This window comes from Camelina sativa, chromosome 3 (genome assembly GCF_030686135.1).
Source record: "Camelina sativa cultivar CO46 ecotype springtype chromosome 3, ASM3068613v1".
Lineage (NCBI taxonomy): Eukaryota > Viridiplantae > Streptophyta > Magnoliopsida > Brassicales > Brassicaceae > Camelina > Camelina sativa.
The window spans coordinates 19,139,144-19,167,049 of NC_141882.1; positions in this window are offsets into that span (position 1 = coordinate 19,139,144).

Below are 27,906 nucleotides of genomic sequence, written 5' to 3' on the forward strand. Positions count from 1 at the left end.
TGTCACACATTCTGACCCTAGAAGCAGTAACAAAGCTGTTTACTGCTTTTAATCAATGTTTTCTCGGTTTTAGCCTGTTTCGGGACAAAATGGGTAAAAGTGGTGTCTAAACACTCCAAATTCAACCCGAACTCTTATAATTAGTCTAATGCATTGGATTGTTACATATTTTGACCCTAGAAAGAGTAACGTAGCTGTTTACTGCTTTGAATCAATGTTTCTCGGTTTTAGCCTGTTTCGGGACAAAATGGGTAAAAGTGGTGTCTAAACACTCCAAATTCAACCCGAACTCTTATAATTAGTCAAATGTATTGGATTGTTACATATTTTGGCCCTAGAAAGAGTAACATACCTGTTTACTGCTTCGAATCAATGTTTTCTCCCGGCATTAGCCTTTTTTCTCGGTTTAAGCCTGTTTTGGGATAAAATGGGTAAAAGTGGTGTCTAAACACTCCAAATTCATCCCGAACTCTTACAATTAGTCAAATGCATTGGAATGTCACACATTCTGACCCAAGAAACAGTAACAAAGCTGTTTACTGCTTCAAATCAATGTTTTCTTGGTTTTAGCCTGTTTTTGGCCAAAATGGGTAAAAGTGGTGTCTAAACACTCTAAATTCAACCCGAACTCTTATAATTAGTCAAATGCATTGGATAGTTACATATTTTGGCCCTAGAAAGAGTAACATCCCTGTTTACTGCTTCGAATCAATGTTTTCTCCCGGGTTTAGCCTTTTTTCTCGGTTTAAGCCTGTTTTCGGATAAAACGGATTTAAGTGTTGCCTAAACACTCCAAATTCATCCCGAACTCTTACAATTAGTAAAATGCATTGGATTTTCACACATTCTGACCCTAGAAACAGTAACAAAGCTGTTTACTGCTTCGAATCAATGTTTTCTCGGTTTTAGCTTGTTTCGGGACAAAATGGGTAAAAGTGGTGTCTAAACACTCCAAATTCAACCCGAACTCTTATAATTACTAAAATGAATTGGAATGTTACATATTTTGACCCTAGAAAGAGTTACATAGCTGTTTACTGCTTCGAATCAATGTTTTCTCTCAGTTTTAGCCTGTTTCTTGGTTTAATCCTGTTTTGGGATAAAACAGTTTTAGCATTGGATTGTTACATATTTTCACCCTAGAAAGAGTAACATAGCTGTTTACTGCTTCGAATCAATGTTTTCTCCCGGGTTTAGCCTTTTTTGGGAAAAAACGGGTTTAAGTGTTGTCTAAACACTCCAAATTCATCCCGAACTCTTACAATGAATAAAATGCATTGGATTGTCACACATTCTGACCCTAGAAGCAGTAACAAATCTGTTTACTGCTTCGAATCAATGTTTTCTTGGTTTTAGCCTGTTTCGGGACAAAATGGGTAAAAGTGGTGTCTAAACACTCCAAATTCAACCAGAACGCTTATAATTAGTCTAATGCATTGGATTATTACATATTTTGACCCTAGAAAGAGTAACGTAGCTGTTTACTGCTTCGAATCAATGTTTTCTCTCAGTTTTAGCTTGTTTTCTTGGTTTAATCCTGTTTTGGGATAAAACGGGTTTAAGTGTTGTCTAAACACTCCAAATTCATCCCGAACTCTTACAATTAGTCAAATGCATTGGAATGTCACACATTCTGATCCAAGAAACAGTAACAAAGCTGTTTACTGCTTTAAATCAATGTTTTCTCGGTTTTAGCCTGTTTCTGGCCAAAATGGGTAAAAGTGGTGTCTAAACACTCCAAATTCAACCCGAACTCTTATAATTAGTCAAATGCAATGGATAGTTACATATTTTGGCCCTAGAAAGAGTAACATACCTGTTTACTACTTCGAATCAATGTTTTCTCCCGGGTTTAGCCTTTTTTCTCGGTTTAAGCCTGTTTTCGGATAAAACGGGTTTAAGTGTTGTCTAAACACTCCAAATTCATCCCGAACTCTTACAATTAGTAAAATGCATTGGATTTTCACACATTCTGACCCTAGAAACAGTAACAAAGCTGTTTACTTCTTCGAATCAAAGATTTCTCGGTTTTAGCCTGTTTCGGGACAAAATGGGTAAAAGTGGTGTCTAAACACTCCAAATTCAACTCGAACTCTTATAATTACTCAAACAAATTGGAATGTTACATATTTTAACCCTAGAAAGAGTTACATAGCTATTTACTACTTCGAATCAATGTTTTCTCTCAGTTTTAGCCTGTTTTTTGGTTTAATCCTGTTTTGGGATAAAACAGTTTTAGCATTGGATTGTTACATATTTTGATCCGAGAAAGAGTAACATAGCTGTTTACTGCTTCGAATCAATGTTTTCTCCCGGGTTTAGCCTGTTTTGGGAAAAAACGGGTTTAAGTGTTGTCTAAACACTCCAAATTCATCCCGAACTCTTACAGTGAATAAAATGCATTGGATTGTCACACATTCTGACCCTAGAAGCAGTAAAAAATCTGTTTACTGCTTCGAATCAATGTTTTCTCGGTTTTAGCCTGTTTCGGGACAAAATGGGTAAAAGTGGTGTCTAAACACTCCAAATTCAATCGGAACTCTTATAATTAGTCTAATGCATTGGATTATTACATATTTTGACCCTAGAAAGAGTAACGTAGCTGTTTACTGCTTCGAATCAATGTTTTCTCTCAGTTTTAGCTTGTTTTCTTTGTTTAATCCTGTTTTGGGATAAAACGGGTTTAAGTGTTGTCTAAACACTCCAAATTCATCCCAAACTCTTACAATTAGTCAAATGCATTGGAATGTCACACATTCTGACCCAAGAAACAGTAACAAAGCTGCTTACTGCTTCAAATCAATGTTTTCTCGGTTTTAGCCTTTTTCTGGCCAAAATGGGTAAAAGTGGTGTCTAAACACTCCAAATTCAACCTGAACTCTTATAATTAGTCAAATGCATTGGATTGTTACATATTTTGGCCCTAGAAAGAGTAACATACCTGTTTACTGCTTCGAATCAATGTTTTCTCCCGGGTTTAGCCTTTTTTCTCGGTTTAAGCCTGTTTTCGGATAATACGGATTTAAGTGTTGCCTAAACACTCCAAATTCATCCCGAACTCTTACAATTAGTAAAATGCATTGGATTTTCACACATTCTGACCCTAGAAACAGTAACAAAGCTGTTTACTGCTTCGAATCAATGTTTTCTCGGTTTTAGCTTGTTTCGGGACAAAATGGGTAAAAGTGGTGTCTAAACACTCCAATTCAACCCGAACTCTTATAATTACTAAAATGAATTGGAATGTTACATATTTTGACCCTATAAAGAGTTACATAGCTGTTTACTGCTTCGAATCAATGTTTTCTCTCAGTTTTAGCCTGTTTTCTTGGTTTAATCCTGTTTTGGGATAAAACGGGTTTAAGTGTTGCCTAAACACTCCAAATTCATCCCGAACTCTTACAATTAGTAAAATGCATTGGATTTTCACACATTCTGACCCTAGAAACAGTAACAAAGCTGCATACTGCTTCGAATCAATGTTTTCTCGGTTTTAGCTTGTTTCGGGACAAAATGGGTAAAAGTGGTGTCTAAACACTCCAATTCAACCCGAACTCTTATAATTACTAAAATGAATTGGAATGTTACATATTTTGACCCTAGAAAGAGTTACATAGCTTTTTACTGCTTCGAATCAATGTTTTCTCTCAGTTTTAGCCTGTTTCTTGGTTTAATCCTGTTTTGGGATAAAACAGTTTTAGCATTGGATTGTTACATATTTTGATCCTAGAAAGAGTAACATAGTTGTTTACTGCTTCGAATCAATGTTTTCTCCCGGGTTTAGCCTGTTTTGGGAAAAAACGGGTTTAAGTGTTGTCTAAACACTCCAAATTCATCCCGAACTCTTACAATTAGTAAAATGCATTGGATTGTCACACATTCTGACCCTAGAAGCAGTAACAAAGCTGTTTACTGCTTTGAATCAATGTTTTCTCGGTTTTAGCTTGTTTCGGGACAAAATGGGTAAAAGTGGTGTCTAAACACTCCAAATTCAACCCGAACTCTTATAATTAGTCTAATGCATTGGATTGTTACATATTTTGACCCTAGAAAGAGTAACGTAGCTGTTTACTGCTTCGAATCAATGTTTCTCGGTTTTAGCCTGTTTCGGGACAAAATGGGTAAAAGTGGTGTCTAAACACTCCAAATTCAACCTGAACTCTTATAATTAGTCAAATGTATTGGATTGTTACATATTTTGGCCCTAGAAAGAGTAACATACCTGTTTACTGCTTCGAATCAATGTTTTCTCCCGGCATTAGCCTTTTTTCTCGGTTTAAGCCTGTTTTGGGATAAAACGAGTTTAAGTGTTGTCTAAACACTCCAAATTCATCCCGAACTCTTACAATTAATCAAATGCATTGGAATGTCACACATTCTGACCCAAGAAACAGTAACAAAGCTGTTTACTGCTTCAAATCAATGTTTTCTTGGTTTTAGCCTGTTTCTGGCCAAAATGGGTAAAAGTGGTGTCTAAACACTCCAAATTCAACCCGAACTCTTATAATTAGTCAAATGCATTGGATTGTTACATATTTTGGCCCTAGAAAGAGTAACATACCTGTTTACTGCTTCGAATCAATGTTTTCTCCCGGGTTTAGCCTTTTTTCTCGGTTTAAGCCTGTTTTCGGATAATACGGATTTAAGTGTTGCCTAAACACTCCAAATTCATCCCGAACTCTTACAATTAGTAAAATGCATTGGATTTTCACACATTCTGACCCTAGAAACAGTAACAAAGCTGTTTACTGCTTCGAATCAATGTTTTCTCGGTTTTAGCTTGTTTCGGGACAAAATGGGTAAAAGTGGTGTCTAAACACTCCAATTCAACCCGAACTCTTATAATTACTAAAATGAATTGGAATGTTACATATTTTGACCCTATAAAGAGTTACATAGCTGTTTACTGCTTCGAATCAATGTTTTCTCTCAGTTTTAGCCTGTTTTCTTGGTTTAATCCTGTTTTGGGATAAAACGGGTTTAAGTGTTGCCTAAACACTCCAAATTCATCCCGAACTCTTACAATTAGTAAAATGCATTGGATTTTCACACATTCTGACCCTAGAAACAGTAACAAAGCTGCATACTGCTTCGAATCAATGTTTTCTCGGTTTTAGCTTGTTTCGGGACAAAATGGGTAAAAGTGGTGTCTAAACACTCCAATTCAACCCGAACTCTTATAATTACTAAAATGAATTGGAATGTTACATATTTTGACCCTAGAAAGAGTTACATAGCTGTTTACTGCTTCGAAACAATGTTTTCTCTCAGTTTTAGCCTGTTTTCTTGGTTTAATCTTGTTTTGGGATAAAACGGGTTTAAGTGTTGTCTAAACACTCCAAATTCATCCTGAACTCTTACAATTAGTCAAATGCATTGGAATGTCACACATTCTGACCCAAGAAACAGTAACAAATCTGTTTACTGCTTCAAATCAATGTTTTCTCGGTTTTAGCCTGTTTCTGGCCAAAATGGGTAAAAGTGGTGTCTAAACACTCCAAATTCAACCCGAACTCTTATAATTAGTCAAATGCATTGGATTGTTACATATTTTGGCCCTAGAAAGAGTAACATACCTGTTTACTGCTTCGAATCAATGTTTTCTCCCGGGTTTAGCCTTTTTTCTCGGTTTAAGCCTGTTTTCGGATAAAACGGGTTAAAGTGTTGTCTAAACACTCCAAATTCATCCCGAACTCTTACAATTAGTAAAATGCATTGGATTTTCACACATTCTGACCCTAGAAACAGTAACAAAGCTGTTTACTGCTTCGAATCAATGTTTTCTCGGTTTTAGCCTGTTTCGGGAGAAAATGGGTAAAAGTGGTGTCTAAACACTCCAAATTCAACCCGAACTCTTATAATTACTCAAATAAATTGGAATGTTACATATTTTGACCCTAGAAAGAGTTACATAGCTTTTTACTGCTTCGAATCAATGTTTTCTCTCAGTTTTAGCCTGTTTCTTGGTTTAATCCTGTTTTGGGATAAAACAGTTTTAGCATTGGATTGTTACATATTTTGATCCTAGAAAGAGTAACATAGTTGTTTACTGCTTCGAATCAATGTTTTCTCCTGGGTTTAGCTTGTTTTGGGAAAAAACGGGTTTAAGTGTTGTCTAAACACTCCAAATTCATCCCGAACTCTTACAATTAGTAAAATGCATTGGATTGTCACACATTCTGACCCTAGAAGCAGTAATAAAGCTGTTTACTGCTTTGAATCAATGTTTTCTCGGTTTTAGCCTGTTTCGGGACAAAATGGGTAAAAGTGGTGTCTAAACACTCCAAATTCAACCCGAACTCTTATAATTAGTCTAATGCATTGGATTGTTACATATTTTGACCCTAGAAAGAGTAACGTAGCTGTTTACTGCTTCGAATCAATGTTTCTCGGTTTTAGCCTGTTTCGGGACAAAATGGGTAAAAGTGGTGTCTAAACACTCCAAATTCAACCTGAACTCTTATAATTAGTCAAATGTATTGGATTGTTACATATTTTGGCCCTAGAAAGACTAACATACCTGTTTACTGCTTCGAATCAATGTTTTCTCCCGGCATTAGTCTTTTTTCTCGGTTTAAGCCTGTTTTGGGATAAAACGGGTTTAAGTGTTGTCTAAACACTCCAAATTCATCCCGAACTCTTACAATTAGTCAAATGCATTGGAATGTCACACATTCTGACCCAAGAAACAGTAACAAAGCTGTTTACTGCTTCAAATCAATGTTTTCTTGGTTCTAGCCTGTTTCTGGCCAAAATGGGTAAAAGTGGTGTCTAAACACTCCAAATTCAACCCGAACTCTTATAATTAGTCACATGCATTGGATTGTTACATATTTTGGCCCTAGAAAGAGTAACATACCTGTTTACTGCTTCGAATCAATGTTTTCTCCCGGGTTTAGCCTTTTTTCTCGGTTTAAGCCTGTTTTCGGATAATACGGATTTAAGTGTTGCCTAAACACTCCAAATTCATCCGGAACTCTTACAATTAGTAAAATGCATTGGATTTTCACACATTCTGACCCTAGAAACAGTAACAAAGCTGTTTACTGCTTCGAATCAATGTTTTCTCGGTTTTAGCTTGTTTCGGGACAAAATGGGTAAAAGTGGTGTCTAAACACTCCAATTCAACCCGAACTCTTATAATTACTAAAATGAATTGGAATGTTACATATTTTGACCCTATAAAGAGTTACATAGCTGTTTACTGCTTCGAATCAATGTTTTCTCTCAGTTTTAGCCTGTTTTCTTGGTTTAATCCTGTTTTGGGATAAAACGGGTTTAAGTGTTGTCTAAACACTCCAAATTCATCCCGAACTCTTACAATTAGTCAAATGCATTGGAATGTCACACATTCTGACCCAAGAAACAGTAACAAAGCTGTTTACTGCTTCAAATCAATGTTTTCTCAGTTTTAGCCGGTTTCTGGCCAAAATGGGTAAAAGTGGTGTCTAAACACTCCAAATTCAACCCGAACTCTTATAATTAGTCAAATGCATTGGATTGTTACATATTTTGGCCCTATAAAGAGTAACATACCTGTTTACTGCTTCGAATCAATGTTTTCTCCCGGGTTTAGCCTTATTTCTCGGTTTAAGCCTGTTTTCGGATAAAACGGGTTTAAGTGTTGTCTAAACACTCCAAATTCATCCCGAACTCTTACAATTAGTAAAATGCATTGGATTTTCACACATTCTGACCCTAGAAACAGTAACAAAGCTGTTTACTGCTTCGAATCAATGTTTTCTCGGTTTTAGCCTGTTTCGGGACAAAATGGGTAAAAGTGGTGTCTAAACACTCCAAATTCAACCCGAACTCTTATAATTACTCAAATAAATTGGAATGTTACATATTTTGACCCTAGAAAGAGTTGCATAGCTCTTTACTGCTTCGAATCAATGTTTTCTCTCAGTTTTAGCTTGTTTCTTGGTTTAATCCTGTTTTGGGATAAAACAGTTTTAGCATTGGATTGTTACATATTTTGATCCTAGAAAGAGTAACATAGTTGTTTACTGCTTCGAATCAATGTTTTCTCCCGGGTTTAGCCTGTTTTGGGAAAAAACGGGTTTAAGTGTTGTCTAAACACTCCAAATTCATCCCGAACTCTTACAATTAGTAAAATGCATTGGATTGTCACACATTCTGACCCTAGAGGCAGTAACAAAGCTGTTTACTGCTTCGAATCAATGTTTTCTCTGTTTTAGCCTGTTTCGGAACAAAATGGGTAAATGTGGTGTCTAAACATTCCAAATCCAACCCGAACTCTTATAATTAGTCTAATGCATTGGATTGTCACATATTTTGACCCTAGAAAGAGTAACGTAGCTGTTTACTGCTTCGAATCAATGTTTCTCGGTTTTAGCCTGTTTCGGGACAAAATGGGTAAAAGTGGTGTCTAAACACTCTAAATTCAACCCAAACTCTTATAATTAGTCAAATGTATTGGATTGTTACATATTTTGGCCCTAGAAAGAGTAACATACCTGTTTACTGCTTCGAATCAATGTTTTCTCCCGGGTTTAGCCTTTTTTCTCGGTTTAAGCCTGTTTTCGGATAAAACGAGTTTAAGTGTTGTCTAAACACTCCAAATTCATCCTGAACTCTTACAATTAGTAAAATGCATTGGATTTTCACACATTCTGACCCTAGAAACAGTAACAAAGCTGTTTACTTCTTCGAATCAAAGTTTTCTCGGTTTTAGCCTGTTTCGGGACAAAATGGGTAAAAGTGGTGTCTAAACACTCCAAATTCAACCCGAACTCTTATAATTACTCAAATAAATTGGAATGTTACATATTTTGACCCTAGAAAGAGTTACATAGCTGTTTACTGCTTCGAATCAATGTTTTCTCTCAGTTTTAGCCTGTTTCTTGGTTTAATCCTGTTTTGGGATAAAACAGTTTTATCATTGGATTGTTACATATTTTGATCCGAGAAAGAGTAACATAGCTGTTTACTGCTTCGAATCAATGTTTTCTCCCGGGTTTAGCCTGTTTTGGGAAAAAACGGGTTTAAGTGTTGTTTAAACACTCCAAATTCATCCCGAACTCTTACAATTAGTAAAATGCATTGGATTGTCACACATTCTGACCCTAGAAGCAGTAACAAAGCTGTTTACTGCTTTGAATCAATGTTTTCTTGGTTTTAGCCTGTTTCGGGACAAAATGGGTAAAAGTGGTGTCTAAACACTCCATATTCAACCCGAACTCTTATAATTAGTCTAATGCATTGGATTATTACATATTTTGACCCTAGAAAGAGTAACGTAGCTGTTTACTGCTTCGAATCAATGTTTTCTCTCAGTTTCAGCCTGTTTTCTTGGTTTAATCCTGTTTTAGGATAAAACGGGTTTAAGTGTTGTCTAAACACTCCAAATTCATCCCGAACTCTTACAATTAGTCAAATGCAATGGAATATCACATATTCTGACCCAAGAAACAGTAACAAAGCTGTTTACTGCTTCAAATCAATGTTTTTTTGGGTTTTAGCCTGTTTCTGGCCAAAATGGGTAAAAGTGGTGTCTAAACACTCCAAATTCAACCCGAACTCTTATAATTAGTCAAATGCATTGGATTGTTACATATTTTGGCCCTGGAAAGAATAACATACCTGTTTACTGCTTCGAATCAATGTTTTCTCCCGGGTTTAGCCCTTTTCTCGGTTTAAGCCTGTTTTCGGATAAAACGGGTTTAAGTGTTGTCTAAACACTCCAAATTCATCCCGAACTCTTACAATTAGTAAAATGCATTGGATTTTCACACATTCTGACCCTAGAAACAGTAACGAATCAATGTTTTCTCGGTTTTAGCCTGTTTCGGGACAAAATGGGTAAAAGTGGTGTCTAAACACTCCAAATTCAACCCGAACTCTTATAATTACTCAAATAAATTGGAATGTTACATATTTTGACCCTAGAAAGAGTTACATAGCTGTTTACTGCTTCGAATCAGTGTTTTCTCTCAGTTTTAGCCTGTTTCTTGGTTTAATCCTGTTTTGGGATAAAACAGTTTTAGCATTGGATTGTTACATATTTTGATCCTAGAAAGAGTAACATAGTTGTTTACTGCTTCGAATCAATGTTTTCTCCCGGGTTTAGCCTGTTTTGGGAAAAAGGGGTTTAAGTGTTGTCTAAACACTCCAAATTCATCCCGAACTCTTACAATTAGTAAAATGCATTGGATTGTCACACATTCTGACCCTAGAAGCAGTAACAAAGCTGTTTACTGCTTTGAATCAATGTTTTCTCGGTTTTAGCCTGTTTCGGGACAAAATGGGTAAAAGTGGTGTCTAAACACTCCAAATTCAACCCGAACTCTTATAATTAGTCTAATACATTGGATTATTACATATTTTGACCCTAGAAAGAGTAACGTAGCTGTTTACTGCTTCGAATCAATGTTTTCTCTCAGTTGTAGCATGTTTTCTTGGTTTAATCCTGTTTGGGATAAAACGGGTTTAAGTGTTGTCTAAACACTCCAAATTCATCCCGAACTCTTACAATTAGTCAAATGCATTGGAATGTCACACATTCTGACCCAAGAAACAGTAACAAAGCTGTTTACTGCTTCAAATCAATGTTTTCTCGGTTTTAGCCAGTTTCTGGCCAAAATGGGTCAAAGTGGTGTCTAAATACTCCAAATTCAACCCGAACTCTTATAATTAGTCAAATGCATTGGATTGTTACATATTTTGGCCCTAGAAAGAGTAACATACCTGTTTACTGCTTCGAATCAATGGTTTTCTCCCGGGTTTAGCCTTTTTCTCGGTTTAAGCCTGTTTTCGGATAAAACGGGTTTAAGTGTTGTCTAAACACTCCAAATTCATCCCGAACTCTTACAATTAGTAAAATGTATTGGATTGTCAGACATTCTGACCCTAGAAGCAGTAACAAAGCTTTTTACTGCTTCGAATCAATGTTTTCTCGGTTTTAGCCTGTTTTGGGACAAAATGGGTAGAAGTGGTGTCTAAACACTCCAAATTCTACCCGAACTCTTATAATTAGTCTAATGCATTGGATTATTACATATTTTGACCCTAGAAAGAGTAACGTAGCTGTTTACTGCTTCGAATCAATGTTTTCTCTCAGTTGTAGCCTGTTTTCTTGGTTTAATCCTGTTTTGGGATAAAAAGGGTTTAAGTGTTGTCTAAACACTCCTAATTCATCCCGAACTCTTGCAATTAGTCAAATGCATTGGAATATCACACATTCTGACCCAAGAAACAGTAACAAAGCTGTTTACTGCTTCAAATCAATGTTTTTTGGGTTTTAGCCTGTTTCTGGCCAAAATGGGTAAAAGTGGTGTCTAAACACTCCAAATTCAACCCGAACTCTTATAATTAGTCAAATGCATTGGATTGTTACATATTTTGGCCCTAGAAAGAATAACATACCTGTTTACTGCTTCGAATCAATGTTTTCTCCCGGGTTTAGCCTTTTTCTCGGTTTAAGCCTGTTTTCTGATAAAACGGATTTAAGTGTTGCCTAAACACTCCAAATTCATCCCGAACTCTTACAATTAGTAAAATGCATTGGATTTTCACACATTCTGACCCTAGAAACAGTAACAAAGCTGTTTACTGCTTCGAATCAATGTTTTCTCGGTTTTAGCCTGTTTCGGGACAAAATGGGTAAAAGTGGTGTCTAAACACTCCAAATTCAACCCGAACTCTTATAATTACTCAAATAAATTGGAATGTTACATATTTTGACCCTAGAAAGAGTAACGTAGCTGTTTACTGCTTCGAATCAATGTTTCTCGGTTTTAGCCTGTTTCGGGACAAAATGTGTAAAAGTGGTGTCTAAACACTCCAAATTCAACCCGAACTCTTACAATTACTCAAATGAATTGGATTGTTACATATTTTGACCCTAGAAAGAGTTACATAGCTGTTTACTGCTTCGAATCAATGTTTTCTCTCAGTTTTAGCCTGTTTCTTGGTTTAATCCTGTTTTGGGATAAAACAGTTTTAGCATTGGATTGTTACATATTTTGATCCTGGAAAGAGTAACATAGCTGTTTACTGCTTCGAATCAATGTTTTCTCCCAGGTTTAGCCTGTTTTGGGAAAAAAACGGGTTTAAGTGTTGTCTAAACACTCCAAATTCATCCCGAACTCTTACAATTAGTAAAATGCATTGGATTGTTAGACATTCTGACCCTAGAAGCAGTAACAAAGCTGTTTACTGCTTCGAATCAATGTTTTCTTGGTTTTAGCCTATTTCGGGACAAAATGGGTAGAAGTGGTGTCTAAACACTCCAAATTCAACCCGAACTCTTATAATTAGTCTAATGCATTGGATTATTACATATTTTGACCCTAGAAAGAGTAACGTAGCTGTTTACTACTTCGAATCAATGTTTTCTCTCAGTTGTAGCCTGTTTTCTTGGTTTAATCCTGTTTTGGGATAAAACGGGTTTAAGTGTTGTCTAAACACTCCAAATTCATCCCGAACTCTTACAATTAGTCAAATGCATTGGAATGTCACACATTCTGACCCAAAAAACAGTAACAAAGCTGTTTACTGCTTCAAATCAATGTTTTCTTGGTTTTAGCCAGTTTCTGGCCAAAATGGGTAAAAGTGGTGTCTAAACACTCCAAATTCAACCCGAACTCTTATAATTAGTCAAATGCATTGGATTGTTACATATTTTGGCCCTAGAAAGAGTAACATACCTGTTTACTGCTTCGAATCAATGTTTTCTCCCGGGTTTAGCCTTTTTCTCGGTTTAAGCCTGTTTTCGGATAAAACGGGTTTAAGTGTTGTCTAAACACTCCAAATTCATTCCGAACTCTTACAATTAGTAAAATGCATTGGATTTTCACACATTCTGACCCTAGAAACAGTAACAAAGCTGTTTACTGCTTCGAATCAATGTTTTCTCGGTTTTAGCCTGTTTCGGGACAAAATGGGTAAAAGTGGTGTCTAAACACTCCAAATTCAACCCGAACTCTTATAATTAGTCAAATGCATTGAATTGTTACATCTTTTGGCCCTAGAAAGAGTAACATACCTGTTTACTGCTTCGAATCAATGGTTTTCTCCCGGGTTTAGCCTTTTTTCTCGGTTTAAGCCTGTTTTCGGATAAAACGGGCTTAAGTGTTGTCTAAACACTCCAAATTCATCCCGAACTCTTACAATTAGTAAAATGCATTGGATTGTCAGACATTCTGACCCTAGAAGCAGTAACAAAGCTGTTTACTGCTTCGAATCAATGTTTTCTCGGTTTTAGCCTGTTTTGGGACAAAATGGGTAGAAGTGGTGTCTAAACACTCCAAATTCAACCCGAACTCTTATAATTAGTCTAATGCATTGGATTATTACATATTTTGACCCTAGAAAGAGTAACGTAGCTGTTTACTGCTTCGAATCAATGTTTTCTCTCAGTTGTAGCCTGTTTTCTTGGTTTAATCCTGTTTTGGGATAAAACGGGTTTAAGTGTTGTCTAAACACTCCAAATTCAACCCGAACTCTTATAATTAGTCAAATGCATTGGATTGTTACATATTTTGGCCCTAGAAAGAATAACATACCTGTTTAGTGCTTCGAATCAATGTTTTCTCCCGGGTTTAGCCTTTTTCTCGGTTTAAGCCTGTTTTCGGATAAAACGGATTTAAGTGTTGCCTAAACACTCCAAATTCATCCCGAACTCTTACAATTAGTAAAATGCATTGGATTTTCACACATTCTGACCCTAGAAACAGTAACAAAGCTGTTTACTGCTTCGAATCAATGTTTTCTCGGTTTTAGCCTGTTTCGGGACAAAATGGGTAAAAGTGGTGTCTAAACACTCCAAATTCAACCCGAACTCTTATAATTACTCAAATAAATTGGAATGTTACATATTTTGACCCTAGAAAGAGTAACGTAGCTGTTTACTGCTTCGAATCAATGTTTCTCGGTTTTAGCCTGTTTCGGGACAAAATGTGTAAAAGTGGTGTCTAAACACTCCAAATTCAACCCGAACTCTTACAATTACTCAAATGAATTGGATTGTTACATATTTTGACCCTAGAAAGAGTTACATAGCTGTTTACTGCTTCGAATCAATGTTTTCTCTCAGTTTTAGCCTGTTTCTTGGTTTAATCCTGTTTTGGGATAAAACAGTTTTAGCATTGGATTGTTACATATTTTGATCCTGGAAAGAGTAACATAGCTGTTTACTGCTTCGAATCAATGTTTTCTCCCAGGTTTAGCCTGTTTTGGGAAAAAAACGGGTTTAAGTGTTGTCTAAACACTCCAAATTCATCCCGAACTCTTACAATTAGTAAAATGCATTGGATTGTTAGACATTCTGACCCTAGAAGCAGTAACAAAGCTGTTTACTGCTTCGAATCAATGTTTTCTTGGTTTTAGCCTATTTCGGGACAAAATGGGTAGAAGTGGTGTCTAAACACTCCAAATTCAACCCGAACTCTTATAATTAGTCTAATGCATTGGATTATTACATATTTTGACCCTAGAAAGAGTAACGTAGCTGTTTACTGCTTCGAATCAATGTTTTCTCTCAGTTGTAGCCTGTTTTCTTGGTTTAATCCTGTTTTGGGATAAAACGGGTTTAAGTGTTGTCTAAACACTCCAAATTCATCCCGAACTCTTACAATTAGTCAAATGCATTGGAATGTCACACATTCTGACCCAAAAAACAGTAACAAAGCTGTTTACTGCTTCAAATCAATGTTTTCTTGGTTTTAGCCAGTTTCTGGCCAAAATGGGTAAAAGTGGTGTCTAAACACTCCAAATTCAACCCGAACTCTTATAATTAGTCAAATGCATTGGATTGTTACATATTTTGGCCCTAGAAAGAGTAACATACCTGTTTACTGCTTCGAATCAATGTTTTCTCCCGGGTTTAGCCTTTTTCTCGGTTTAAGCCTGTTTTCGGATAAAACGGGTTTAAGTGTTGTCTAAACACTCCAAATTCATTCCGAACTCTTACAATTAGTAAAATGCATTGGATTTTCACACATTCTGACCCTAGAAACAGTAACAAAGCTGTTTACTGCTTCGAATCAATGTTTTCTCGGTTTTAGCCTGTTTCGGGACAAAATGGGTAAAAGTGGTGTCTAAACACTCCAAATTCAACCCGAACTCTTATAATTAGTCAAATGCATTGAATTGTTACATCTTTTGGCCCTAGAAAGAGTAACATACCTGTTTACTGCTTCGAATCAATGGTTTTCTCCCGGGTTTAGCCTTTTTTCTCGGTTTAAGCCTGTTTTCGGATAAAACGGGCTTAAGTGTTGTCTAAACACTCCAAATTCATCCCGAACTCTTACAATTAGTAAAATGCATTGGATTGTCAGACATTCTGACCCTAGAAGCAGTAACAAAGCTGTTTACTGCTTCGAATCAATGTTTTCTCGGTTTTAGCCTGTTTTGGGACAAAATGGGTAGAAGTGGTGTCTAAACACTCCAAATTCAACCCGAACTCTTATAATTAGTCTAATGCATTGGATTATTACATATTTTGACCCTAGAAAGAGTAACGTAGCTGTTTACTGCTTCGAATCAATGTTTTCTCTCAGTTGTAGCCTGTTTTCTTGGTTTAATCCTGTTTTGGGATAAAACGGGTTTAAGTGTTGTCTAAACACTCCAAATTCATCCCGAACTCTTGCAATTAGTCAAATGCATTGGAATATCACACATTCTGACCCAAGAAACAGTAACAAAGCTGTTTACTGCTTCAAATCAATGTTTTTTGGGTTTTAGCCTGTTTCTGGCCAAAATGGGTAAAAGTGGTGTCTAAACACTCAAAATTCAACCCGAACTCTTATAATTAGTCAAATGCATTGGATTGTTACATATTTTGGCCCTAGAAAGAATAACATACCTGTTTAGTGCTTCGAATCAATGTTTTCTCCCGGGTTTAGCCTTTTTCTCGGTTTAAGCCTGTTTTCGGATAAAACGGATTTAAGTGTTGCCTAAACACTCCAAATTCATCCCGAACTCTTACAATTAGTAAAATGCATTGGATTTTCACACATTCTGACCCTAGAAACAGTAACAAAGCTGTTTACTGCTTCGAATCAATGTTTTCTCGGTTTTAGCCTGTTTCGGGACAAAATGGGTAAAAGTGGTGTCTAAACACTCCAAATTCAACCCGAACTCTTATAATTACTCAAATAAATTGGAATGTTACATATTTTGACCCTAGAAAGAGTAACGTAGCTGTTTACTGCTTCGAATCAATGTTTCTCGGTTTTAGCCTGTTTCGGGACAAAATGTGTAAAAGTGGTGTCTAAACACTCCAAATTCAACCCGAACTCTTACAATTACTCAAATGAATTGGATTGTTACATATTTTGACCCTAGAAAGAGTTACATAGCTGTTTACTGCTTCGAATCAATGTTTTCTCTCAGTTTTAGCCTGTTTCTTGGTTTAATCCTGTTTTGGGATAAAACAGTTTTAGCATTGGATTGTTACATATTTTGATCCTAGAAAGAGTAACATAGCTGTTTACTGCTTCGAATCAATGTTTTCTCCCAGGTTTAGCCTGTTTTGGGAAAAAACGGGTTTAAGTGTTGTCTAAACACTCCAAATTCATCCCGAACTCTTACAATTAGTAAAATGCATTGGATTGTCAGACATTCTGACCTTAGAAGCAGTAACAAAGCTGTTTACTGCTTCGAATCAATGTTTTCTCGGTTTTAGCCTGTTTCGGGACAAAATGGGTAGAAGTGGTGTCTAAACACTCCAAATTCAACCCGAACTCTTATAATTAGTCTAATGCATTGGATTATTACATATTTTAACCTAGAAAGAGTAACGTAGCTGTTTACTGCTTCGAATCAATGTTTTCTCTCAGTTGTAGCCTGTTTTCTTGGTTTAATCCTGTTTTGGGATAAAACGGGTTTAAGTGTTGTCTAAACACTCCAAATTTATCCCGAACTCTTACAATTAGTCAAATGCATTGGAATGTCACACATTCTGACCCAAGAAACAGTAACAAAGCTGTTTACTGCTTCAAATCAATGTTTTCTCGGTTTTAGCCAGTTTCTGGCCAAAATGGGTAAAAGTGGTGTCTAAACACTCCAAATTCAACCCGAACTCTTATAATTAGTCAAATGCATTGGATTGTTACATATTTTGGCCCTAGAAAGAGTAACATACCTGTTTACTGCTTCGAATCAATGTTTTCTCCCGGGTTTAGCCTTTTTCTCGGTTTAAGCCTGTTTTGGGATCAAACGGGTTTAAGTGTTGTCTAAACACTCCAAATTCATTCCGAACTCGTACAATTAGTAAAATGCATTGGATTTTCACACATTCTGACCCTAGAAACAGTAACAAAGCTGTTTACTGCTTCGAATCAATGTTTTCTCGGTTTTAGCCTGTTTCGGGACAAAATGGGTAAAAGTGGTGTCTAAACACTCCAAATTCAACCCGAACTCTTATAATTACTCAAATAAATTGGAATATTACATATTTTGACCCTAGAAAGAGTAACGTAGCTGTTTACTGCTTCGAATCAATGTTTCTCGGTTTTAGCCTGTTTCGGGACAAAATGGGTAAAAGTGGTGTCTAAACACTCCAAATTCAACCCGAACTCTTATAATTACTCAAATGAATTGGATTGTTACATATTTTGACCCTAGAAAGAGTTACATAGTTGTTTACTGCTTCGAATCAATGTTTTCTCTCAGTTTTAGCCTGTTTCTTGGTTTAATCCTGTTTTGGGATAAAACAGTTTTAGCATTGGATTGTTACATATTTTGATCCTAGAAAGAGTAACATAGCTGTTTACTGCTTCGAATCAATGTTTTCTCCCAGGTTTAGCCTGTTTTGGGAAAAAACGGGTTTAAGTGTTGTCTAAACACTCCAAATTCATCCCGAACTCTTACAATTAGTAAAATGCATTGGATTGTCAGACATTCTGACCCTAGAAGCAGTAACAAAGCTGTTTACTGCTTCGAATCAATGTTTTCTCGGTTTTAGCCTGTTTCGGGACAAAATGGGTAGAAGTGGTGTCTAAACACTCCAAATTCAACCCGAACTCTTATAATTAGTCTAATGCATTGGATTATTACATATTTTGACTCTAGAAAGAGTAACGTAGCTGTTTACTGCTTCGAATCAATGTTTTCTCTCAGTTGTAGCCTGTTTTCTTGGTTTAATCCTGTTTTGGGATAAAACGGGTTTAAGTGTTGTCTAAACACTCCAAATTTATCCCGAACTCTTACAATTAGTCAAATGCATTGGAATGTCACACATTCTGACCCAAGAAACAGTAACAAAGCTGTTTACTGCTTCAAATCAATGTTTTCTCGGTTTTAGCCAGTTTCTGGCCAAAATGGGTAAAAGTGGTGTCTAAACACTCCAAATTCAACCCGAACTCTTATAATTAGTCAAATGCATTGGATTGTTACATATTTTGGCCCTAGAAAGAGTAACATACCTGTTTACTGCTTCGAATCAATGTTTTCTCCCGGGTTTAGCCTTTTTCTCGGTTTAAGCCTGTTTTCGGATAAAACGGGTTTAAGTGTTGTCTAAACACTCCAAATTCATTCCGAACTCTTACAATTAGTAAAATGCATTGGATTTTCACACATTATGACCCTAGAAACAGTAACAAAGCTGTTTACTGCTTCGAATCAATGTTTTCTCGGTTTTAGCCTGTTTCGGGACAAAATGGGTAAAAGTGGTGTCTAAACACTCCAAATTCAACCCGAACTCTTATAATTACTCAAATAAATTGGAATATTACATATTTTGACCCTAGAAAGAGTAACGTAGCTGTTTACTGCTTCGAATCAATGTTTCTCGGTTTTAGCCTGTTTCGGGACAAAATGGGTAAAAGTGGTGTCTAAACACTCCAAATTCAACCCGAACTCTTATAATTACTCAAATGAATTGGATTGTTACATATTTTGACCCTAGAAAGAGTTACATAGTTGTTTACTGCTTCGAATCAATGTTTTCTCTCAGTTTTAGCCTGTTTCTTGGTTTAATCCTGTTTTGGGATAAAACAGTTTTAGCATTGGATTGTTACATATTTTGATCCTAGAAAGAGTAACATAGCTGTTTACTGCTTCGAATCAATGTTTTCTCCCAGGTTTAGCCTGTTTTGGGCAAAAACGGGTTTAAGTGTTGTCTAAACACTCCAAATTCATCCCGAACTCTTACAATTAGTAAAATGCATTGGATTGTCAGACATTCTGACCCTAGAAGCAGTAACAAAGCTGTTTACTGCTTCGAATCAATGTTTTCTCGGTTTTAGCCTGTTTCGGGACAAAATGGGTAGAAGTGGTGTCTAAACACTCCAAATTCAACCCGAACTCTTATAATTAGTCTAATGCATTGGATTATTACATATTTTGACTCTAGAAAGAGTAACGTAGTTGTTTACTGCTTCAAATCAATGTTTTCTCTCAGTTGTAGCCTGTTTTCTTGGTTTAATCCTGTTTTGGGATAAAACGGGTTTAAGTGTTGTCTAAACACTCCAAATTTATCCCGAACTCTTACAATTAGTCAAATGCATTGGAATGTCACACATTCTGACCCAAGAAACAGTAACAAAGCTGTTTACTGCTTCAAATCAATGTTTTCTCGGTTTTAGCCAGTTTCTGGCCAAAATGGGTAAAAGTGGTGTCTAAACACTCCAAATTCAACCCGAACTCTTATAATTAGTCAAATGCATTGGATTGTTACATATTTTGGCCCTAGAAAGAGTAACATACCTGTTTACTGCTTCGAATCAATGTTTTCTCCCGGGTTTAGCCTTTTTCTCGGTTTAAGCCTGTTTTCGGATAAAACAGGTTTAAGTGTTGTCTAAACACTCCAAATTCATTCCGAACTCTTACAATTAGTAAAATGCATTGGATTTTCACACATTCTGACCCTAGAAACAGTAACAAAGCTGTTTACTGCTTCGAATCAATGTTTTCTCGGTTTTAGCCTGTTTCGGGACGAAATGGGTAAAAGTGGTGTCTAAACACTCCAAATTCAACCCGAACTCTTATAATTACTCAAATAAATTGGAATATTACATATTTTGACCCTAGAAAGAGTAACGTAGCTGTTTACTGCTTCGAATCAATGTTTCTCGGTTTTAGCCTGTTTCGGGACAAAATGGGTAAAAGTGGTGTCTAAACACTCCAAATTCAACCCGAACTCTTATAATTACTCAAATGAATTGGATTGTTACATATTTTGACCCTAGAAAGAGTTACATAGTTGTTTACTGCTTCGAATCAATGTTTTCTCTCAGTTTTAGCCTGTTTCTTGGTTTAATCCGGTTTTGGGATAAAACAGTTTTAGCATTGGATTGTTACATATTTTGATCCTAGAAAGAGTAACATAGCTGTTTACTGCTTCGAATCAATGTTTTCTCCCAGGTTTAGCCTGTTTTGGGAAAAAACGGGTTTAAGTGTTGTCTAAACACTCCAAATTCATCCCGAACTCTTACAATTAGTAAAATGCATTGGATTGTCAGACATTCTGACCCTAGAAGCAGTAACAAAGCTGTTTACTGCTTCGAATCAATGTTTTCTTGGTTTTAGCCTGTTTCGGGATAAAATGGGTAGAAGTGGTGTCTAAACACTCCAAATTCAACCCGAACTCTTATAATTAGTCTAATGCATTGGATTATTACATATTTTGACTCTAGAAAGAGTAACGTAGCTGTTTACTGCTTCGAATCAATGTTTTCTCTCAGTTGTAGCCTGTTTTCTTGGTTTAATCCTGTTTTGGGATAAAATGGGTTTAAGTGTTGTCTAAACACTCCAAATTTATCCCGAACTCTTACAATTAGTCAAATGCATTGGAATGTCACACATTCTGACCCAAGAAACAGTAACAAAGCTGTTTACTGCTTCAAATCAATGTTTTCTCGGTTTTAGCCTGTTTTCTTGGTTTAAGCTTGTTTTTAGATAAAACGGGTTTAAGTGTTGTCTAAACACTCCAAATTCATCCTGAACTCTTACAATTAGTCAAATGCATTGGATTGTCACACATTCTGACCCTAGAAACAGTAACAAAGCTGTTTACTGCTTCAAAACAATGTTTTCTTGGTTTTAGCATGTTTGAGGACAAAATGGGTAAAAGTGGTGTCTAAACACTCCAAATTCAACCCGAACTCTTATAATTAGTCAAATGCATTGGATTGTTACATATTTTGGCCCTAGAAAGAGTAACATACCTGTTTACTGCTTCGAATCAATGTTTTCTCCCGGGTTTAGCCTTTTTCTCGGTTTAAGCCTGTTTTCGGATAAACGGGTTTAAGTGTTGTCTAAACACTCCAAATTCATTCCGAACTCTTACAATTAGTAAAATGCATTGGATTTTCACACATTATGACCCTAGAAACAGTAACAAAGCTGTTTACTGCTTCGAATCAATGTTTTCTCGGTTTTAGCCTGTTTCGGGACAAAATGGGTAAAAGTGGTGTCTAAACACTCCAAATTCAACCCGAACTCTTATAATTACTCAAATAAATTGGAATATTACATATTTTGACCCTAGAAAGAGTAACTTAGCTGTTTACTGCTTCGAATCAATGTTTCTCGGTTTTAGCCTGTTTCGGGACAAAATGGGTAAAAGTGGTGTCTAAACACTCCAAATTCAACCCGAACTCTTATAATTACTCAAATGAATTGGATTGTTACATATTTTGACCCTAGAAAGAGTTACATAGTTGTTTACTGCTTCGAATCAATGTTTTCTCTCAGTTTTAGCCTGTTTCTTGGTTTAATCCTGTTTTGGGATAAAACAGTTTTAGCATTGGATTGTTACATATTTTGATCCTAGAAAGAGTAACATAGCTGTTTACTGCTTCGAATCAATGTTTTCTCCCAGGTTTAGCCTGTTTTGGGAAAAAACGGGTTTAAGTGTTGTCTAAACACTCCAAATTCATCCCGAACTCTTACAATTAGTAAAATGCATTGGATTGTCAGACATTCTGACCCTAGAAGCAGTAACAAAGCTGTTTACTGCTTCGAATCAATGTTTTCTCGGTTTTAGCCTGTTTCGGGACAAAATGGGTAGAAGTGGTGTCTAAACACTCCAAATTCAACCCGAACTCTTATAATTAGTCTAATGCATTGGATTATTACATATTTTGACTCTAGAAAGAGTAACGTAGCTGTTTACTGCTTCGAATCAATGTTTTCTCTCAGTTGTAGCCTGTTTTCTTGGTTTAATCCTGTTTTGGGATAAAACGGGTTTAAGTGTTGTCTAAACACTCCAAATTTATCCCGAACTCTTACAATTAGTCAAATGCATTGGAATGTCACACATTCTGACCCAAGAAACAGTAACAAAGCTGTTTACTGCTTCAAATCAATGTTTTCTCGGTTTTAGCCAGTTTCTGGCCAAAATGGGTAAAAGTGGTGTCTAAACACTCCAAATTCAACCCGAACTCTTATAATTAGTGAAATGCATTGGATTGTTACATATTTTAGCCCTAGAAAGAGTAACATACCTGTTTACTGCTTCGAATCAATGTTTTCTCCCGGGTTTAGCCTTTTTCTCGGTTTAAGCCTGTTTTCGGATAAAACGGGTTTAAGTGTTGTCTAAACACTCCAAATTCATTCCGAACTCTTACAATTAGTAAAATGCATTGGATTTTCACACATTCTGACCCTAGAAACAGTAACAAAGCTGTTTACTGCTTCGAATCAATGTTTTCTCGGTTTTAGCCTGTTTCGGGACAAAATGGGTAAAAGTGGTGTCTAAACACTCCAAATTCAACCCGAACTCTTATAATTACTCAAATGAATTGGATTGTTACATATTTTGACCCTAGAAAGAGTTACATAGCTGTTTACTGCTTCGAATCAATGTTTTCTCCCAGGTTTAGCCTGTTTTGGGAAAAAACGGGTTTAAGTGTTGTCTAAACACTCCAAATTCATCCCGAACTCTTACAATTAGTAAAATGCATTGGATTGTCAGACATTCTGACCCTAGAAGCAGTAACAAAGCTGTTTACTGCTTCGAATCAATGTTTTCTCGGTTTTAGCCTGTTTCGGGACAAAATGAGTAAAAGTGGTGTCTAAACACTCCAAATTCAACCCGAACTCTTATAATTAGTCAAATGCATTGGATTGTTACATATTTTGACCCTAGAAACAGTAACAAAGCTGTTTACTGCTTCGAATCAATGTTTTCTCGGTTTTAGCCTGTTTCGGGACAAAATGGGTAAAAGTGGTGTCTAAACACTCCAAATTTAACCTGAACTCTTATAATTAGTCTAAAACATTGGATTGTTACATATGTTGACCCTAGAAAGAGTAACATATCTGTTTACTTCTTCGAATAAATGTTTCTCGGTTTTAGCCTCTTTTATTGGTTTAAGTCCATTTTGAGATAAAACGGATTTACGTGTTCTCTAAACAATCCAAATTCATCTCGAACTCTTACAACTAGTCAAATGCATTGGATTGTTACAAATTATGACCCTAGAAACAGTAACAAAGCTGTTTACTACTTCGAATCAAAGTTTTCTCGGTTTTAGCCTGTTTCGGGACAAAATGGGTAAAAGTGGTGTCTAAACATTCCAAATTCAACCCGAACTCTTATAATTAGTCTAATGCATTGGATTGTTACATATTTTGACCCTAGAAAGAGTAACGTAGCTGTTTACTGCTTCGAATCAATGTTTCTCGGTTTTAGCCTGTTTCGATACAAAATGGGTAAAAGTGGTGTCTAAACACTCCAAATTCAACCCGAACTCTTATAATTACTTAAATGAATTGGATTGTTTCATATTTTGACCCTAGAAAGAGTTACATAGCTGTTTACTGCTTCAAATCAATGTTTTCTCTCAGTTTTAGCCTGTTTCTTGGTTTAATCCTGTTTTGGGATAAAACAGTTTTAGCATTGGATTGTTACATATTTTGATCCTAGAAAGAGTAACATAGCTGTTTACTGCTTCGAATCAATGTTTTCTCCCAGGTTTAGCCTGTTTTGGGAAAAAACGGGTTTAAGTGTTGTCTAAACACTCCAAATTCATCCCGAACTCTTACAATTAGTAAAATGCATTGGATTGTCACACATTCTGACCCTAGAAGCAGTAACAAAGCTGTTTACTGCTTCGAATCAATGTTTTCTTGGTTTTAGCCTGTTTCGGGACAAAATGGGTAAAAGTGTTGTCTAAACACTCCAAATTCAACCCGAACTCTTATAATTAGTCAAATGCATTGGATTGTTACATATTTTGACCCTAGAAAGAGTAACAAAGCTGTTTACTGCTTCGAATCAATGTTTTCTCGGTTTTAGCCTGTTTCGGGACAAAATGGGTAAAAGTGGTGTCTAAACACTCCAAATTTAACCTGAACTCTTATAATTAGTCTAAAACATTGGATTGTTACATATGTTGACCCTAGAAAGAGTAACATATCTGTTTACTTCTTCGAATAAATGTTTCTCGGTTTTAGCCTCTTTTTTTGGTTTAAGTCCATTTTGAGATAAAACGGATTTACGTGTTCTCTAAACAATCCAAATTCATCTCGAACTCTTACAACTAGTCAAATGCATTGGATTGTTACAAATTATGACCCTAGAAACAGTAACAAAGCTGTTTACTACTTCGAATCAAAGTTTTCTCGGTTTTAGCATGTTTCGGGACAAAATGGGTAAAAGTGGTGTCTAAACATTCCAAATTCAACCCGAACTCTTATAATTAGTCTAATGCATTGGATTGTTACATATTTTGACCCTAGAAAGAGTAACGTAGCTGTTTACTGCTTCGAATCAATGTTTCTCGGTTTTAGCCTGTTTCGGGACAAAATGGGTAAAAGTGGTGTCTAAACACTCCAAATTCAACCCGAACTCTTATAATTACTTAAATGAATTGGATTGTTTCATATTTTGACCCTAGAAAGAGTTACATAGCTGTTTACTGCTTCAAATCAATGTTTTCTCTCAGTTTTAGCCTGTTTCTTGGTTTAATCCTGTTTTGGGATAAAACAGTTTTAGCATTGAATTGTTACATATTTTGATCCTAGAAAGAGTAACATAGCTGTTTACTGCTTCGAATCAATGTTTTCTCCCAGGTTTAGCCTGTTTTGGGAAAAAACGGGTTTAAGTGTTGTCTAAACACTCCAAATTCATCCCGAACTCTTACAATTAGTAAAATGCATTGGATTGTCACACATTCTGACCCTAGAAGCAGTAACAAAGCTGTTTACTGCTTCGAATCAATGTTTTCTTGGTTTTAGCCTGTTTCGGGACAAAATGGGTAAAAGTGTTGTCTAAACACTCCAAATTTAACCTGAACTCTTATAATTAGTCTAAAACATTGGATTGTTACATATGTTGACCCTAGAAAGAGTAACATATCTGTTTACTTCTTCGAATAAATGTTTCTCGGTTTTAGCCTCTTTTATTGGTTTAAGTCCATTTTGAGATAAAACGGATTTACGTGTTCTCTAAACAATCCAAATTCATCTCGAACTCTTACAACTAGTCAAATGCATTGGATTGTTACAAATTATGACCCTAGAAACAGTAACAAAGCTGTTTACTACTTCGAATCAAAGTTTTCTCGGTTTTAGCATGTTTCGGGACAAAATGGGTAAAAGTGGTGTCTAAACATTCCAAATTCAACCCGAACTCTTATAATTAGTCTAATGCATTGGATTGTTACATATTTTGACCCTAGAAAGAGTAACGTAGCTGTTTACTGCTTCGAATCAATGTTTCTCGGTTTTAGCCTGTTTCGGGACAAAATGGGTAAAAGTGGTGTCTAAACACTCCAAATTCAACCCGAACTCTTATAATTACTTAAATGAATTGGATTGTTTCATATTTTGACCCTAGAAAGAGTTACATAGCTGTTTACTGGTTCAAATCAATGTTTTCTCTCAGTTTTAGCCTGTTTCTTGGTTTAATCCTGTTTTGGGATAAAACAGTTTTAGCATTGGATTGTTACATATTTTGATCCTAGAAAGAGTAACATAGCTGTTTACTGCTTCGAATCAATGTTTTCTCCCAGGTTTAGCCTGTTTTGGGAAAAAACGGGTTTAAGTGTTGTCTAAACACTCCAAATTCATCCCGAACTCTTACAATTAGTAAAATGCATTGGATTGTCACACATTTTGACCCTAGAAGCAGTAACAAAGCTGTTTACTGCTTCGAATCAATGTTTTCTTGGTTTTAGCCTGTTTCGGGACAAAATGGGTAAAAGTGGTGTCTAAACACTCCAAATTCAACCCGAACTCTTATAATTAGTCTAATGCATTGGATTGTTACATATTTTGACCCTAGAAAGAGTAACATAGCTGTTTACTGCTTCGAATCAATGTTTCTCGGTTTTAGCCTGTTTCGGGACAAAATGGGTAAAAGTGGTGTCTAAACATTCCAAATTCAACCCGAACTCTTATAATTACTCAAATGAATTGGATTGTTACATATTTTGACCCTAGAAAGAGTTACATAGCTGTTTACTGCTTCGAATCAATGTTTTCTCTTAGTTTTAGCCTGTTTCTTGGTTTAATCCTGTTTTGGGATAAAACAGTTTTAGCATTGGATTGTTACATATTTTGATCCTAGAAAGAGTAACATAGCTGTTTACTGCTTCGAATCAATGTTTTCTCCCAGGTTTAGCCTGTTTTGGGAAAAAACGGGTTTAAGTGTTGTCTAAACACTCCAAATTCATCCCGAACTCTTACAATTAGTAAAATGCATTGGATTGTCAGACATTCTGACCCTAGAAGCAGTAACAAAGCTGTTTACTGCTTCGAATCAATGTTTTCTCGGTTTTAGCCTGTTTCGGGACAAAATGGGTAGAAGTGGTGTCTAAACACTCCAAATTCAACCCGAACTCTTATAATTAGTCTAATGCATTGGATTATTACATATTTTGACTCTAGAAAGAGTAATGTAGCTGTTTACTGCTTCGAATCAATGTTTTCTCTCAGTTGTAGCCTGTTTTCTTGGTTTAATCCTGTTTTGGGATAAAACGGGTTTAAGTGTTGTCTAAACACTCCAAATTTATCCCGAACTCTTACAATTAGTCAAATGCATTGGAATGTCACACATTCTGACCCAAGAAACAGTAACAAAGCTGTTTACTGCTTCAAATCAATGTTTTCTCGGTTTTAGCCAGTTTCTGGCCAAAATGGGTAAAAGTGGTGTCTAAACACTCCAAATTCAACCCGAACTCTTATAATTAGTCAAATGCATTGGATTGTTACATATTTTGGCCCTAGAAAGAGTAACATACCTGTTTACTGCTTCGAATCAATGTTTTCTCCCGGGTTTAGCCTTTTTCTCGGTTTAAGCCTGTTTTCGGATAAAATGGGTTTAAGTGTTGTCTAAACACTCCAAATTCATTCCGAACTCTTACAATTAGTAAAATGCATTGGATTTTCACACATTATGACCCTAGAAACAGTAACAAAGCTGTTTACTGCTTCGAATCAATGTTTTCTTGGTTTTAGCCTGTTTCGGGACAAAATGGGTAAAAGTGGTGTCTAAACACTCCAAATTCAACCCGAACTCTTATAATTACTCAAATAAATTGGAATATTACATATTTTGACCCTAGAAAGTGTAACGTAGCTGTTTACTGCTTCGAATCAATGTTTCTCGGTTTTAGCCTGTTTTGGGACAAAATGGGTAAAAGTGGTGTCTAAACACTCCAAATTCAACCCGAACTCTTATAATTACTCACATGAATTGGATTGTTACATATTTTGACCCTAGAAAGAGTTACATAGTTGTTTACTGCTTCGAATCAATGTTTTCTCTCAGTTTTAGCCTGTTTCTTGGTTTAATCCTGTTTTGGGATAAAACAGTTTTAGCATTGGATTGTTACATATTTTGATCCTAGAAAGAGTAACATAGCTGTTTACTGCTTCGAATCAATGTTTTCTCCCAGGTTTAGCCTGTTTTGGGAAAAAACGGGTTTAAGTGTTGTCTAAACACTCCAAATTCATCCCGAACTCTTACAATTAGTAAAATGCATTGGA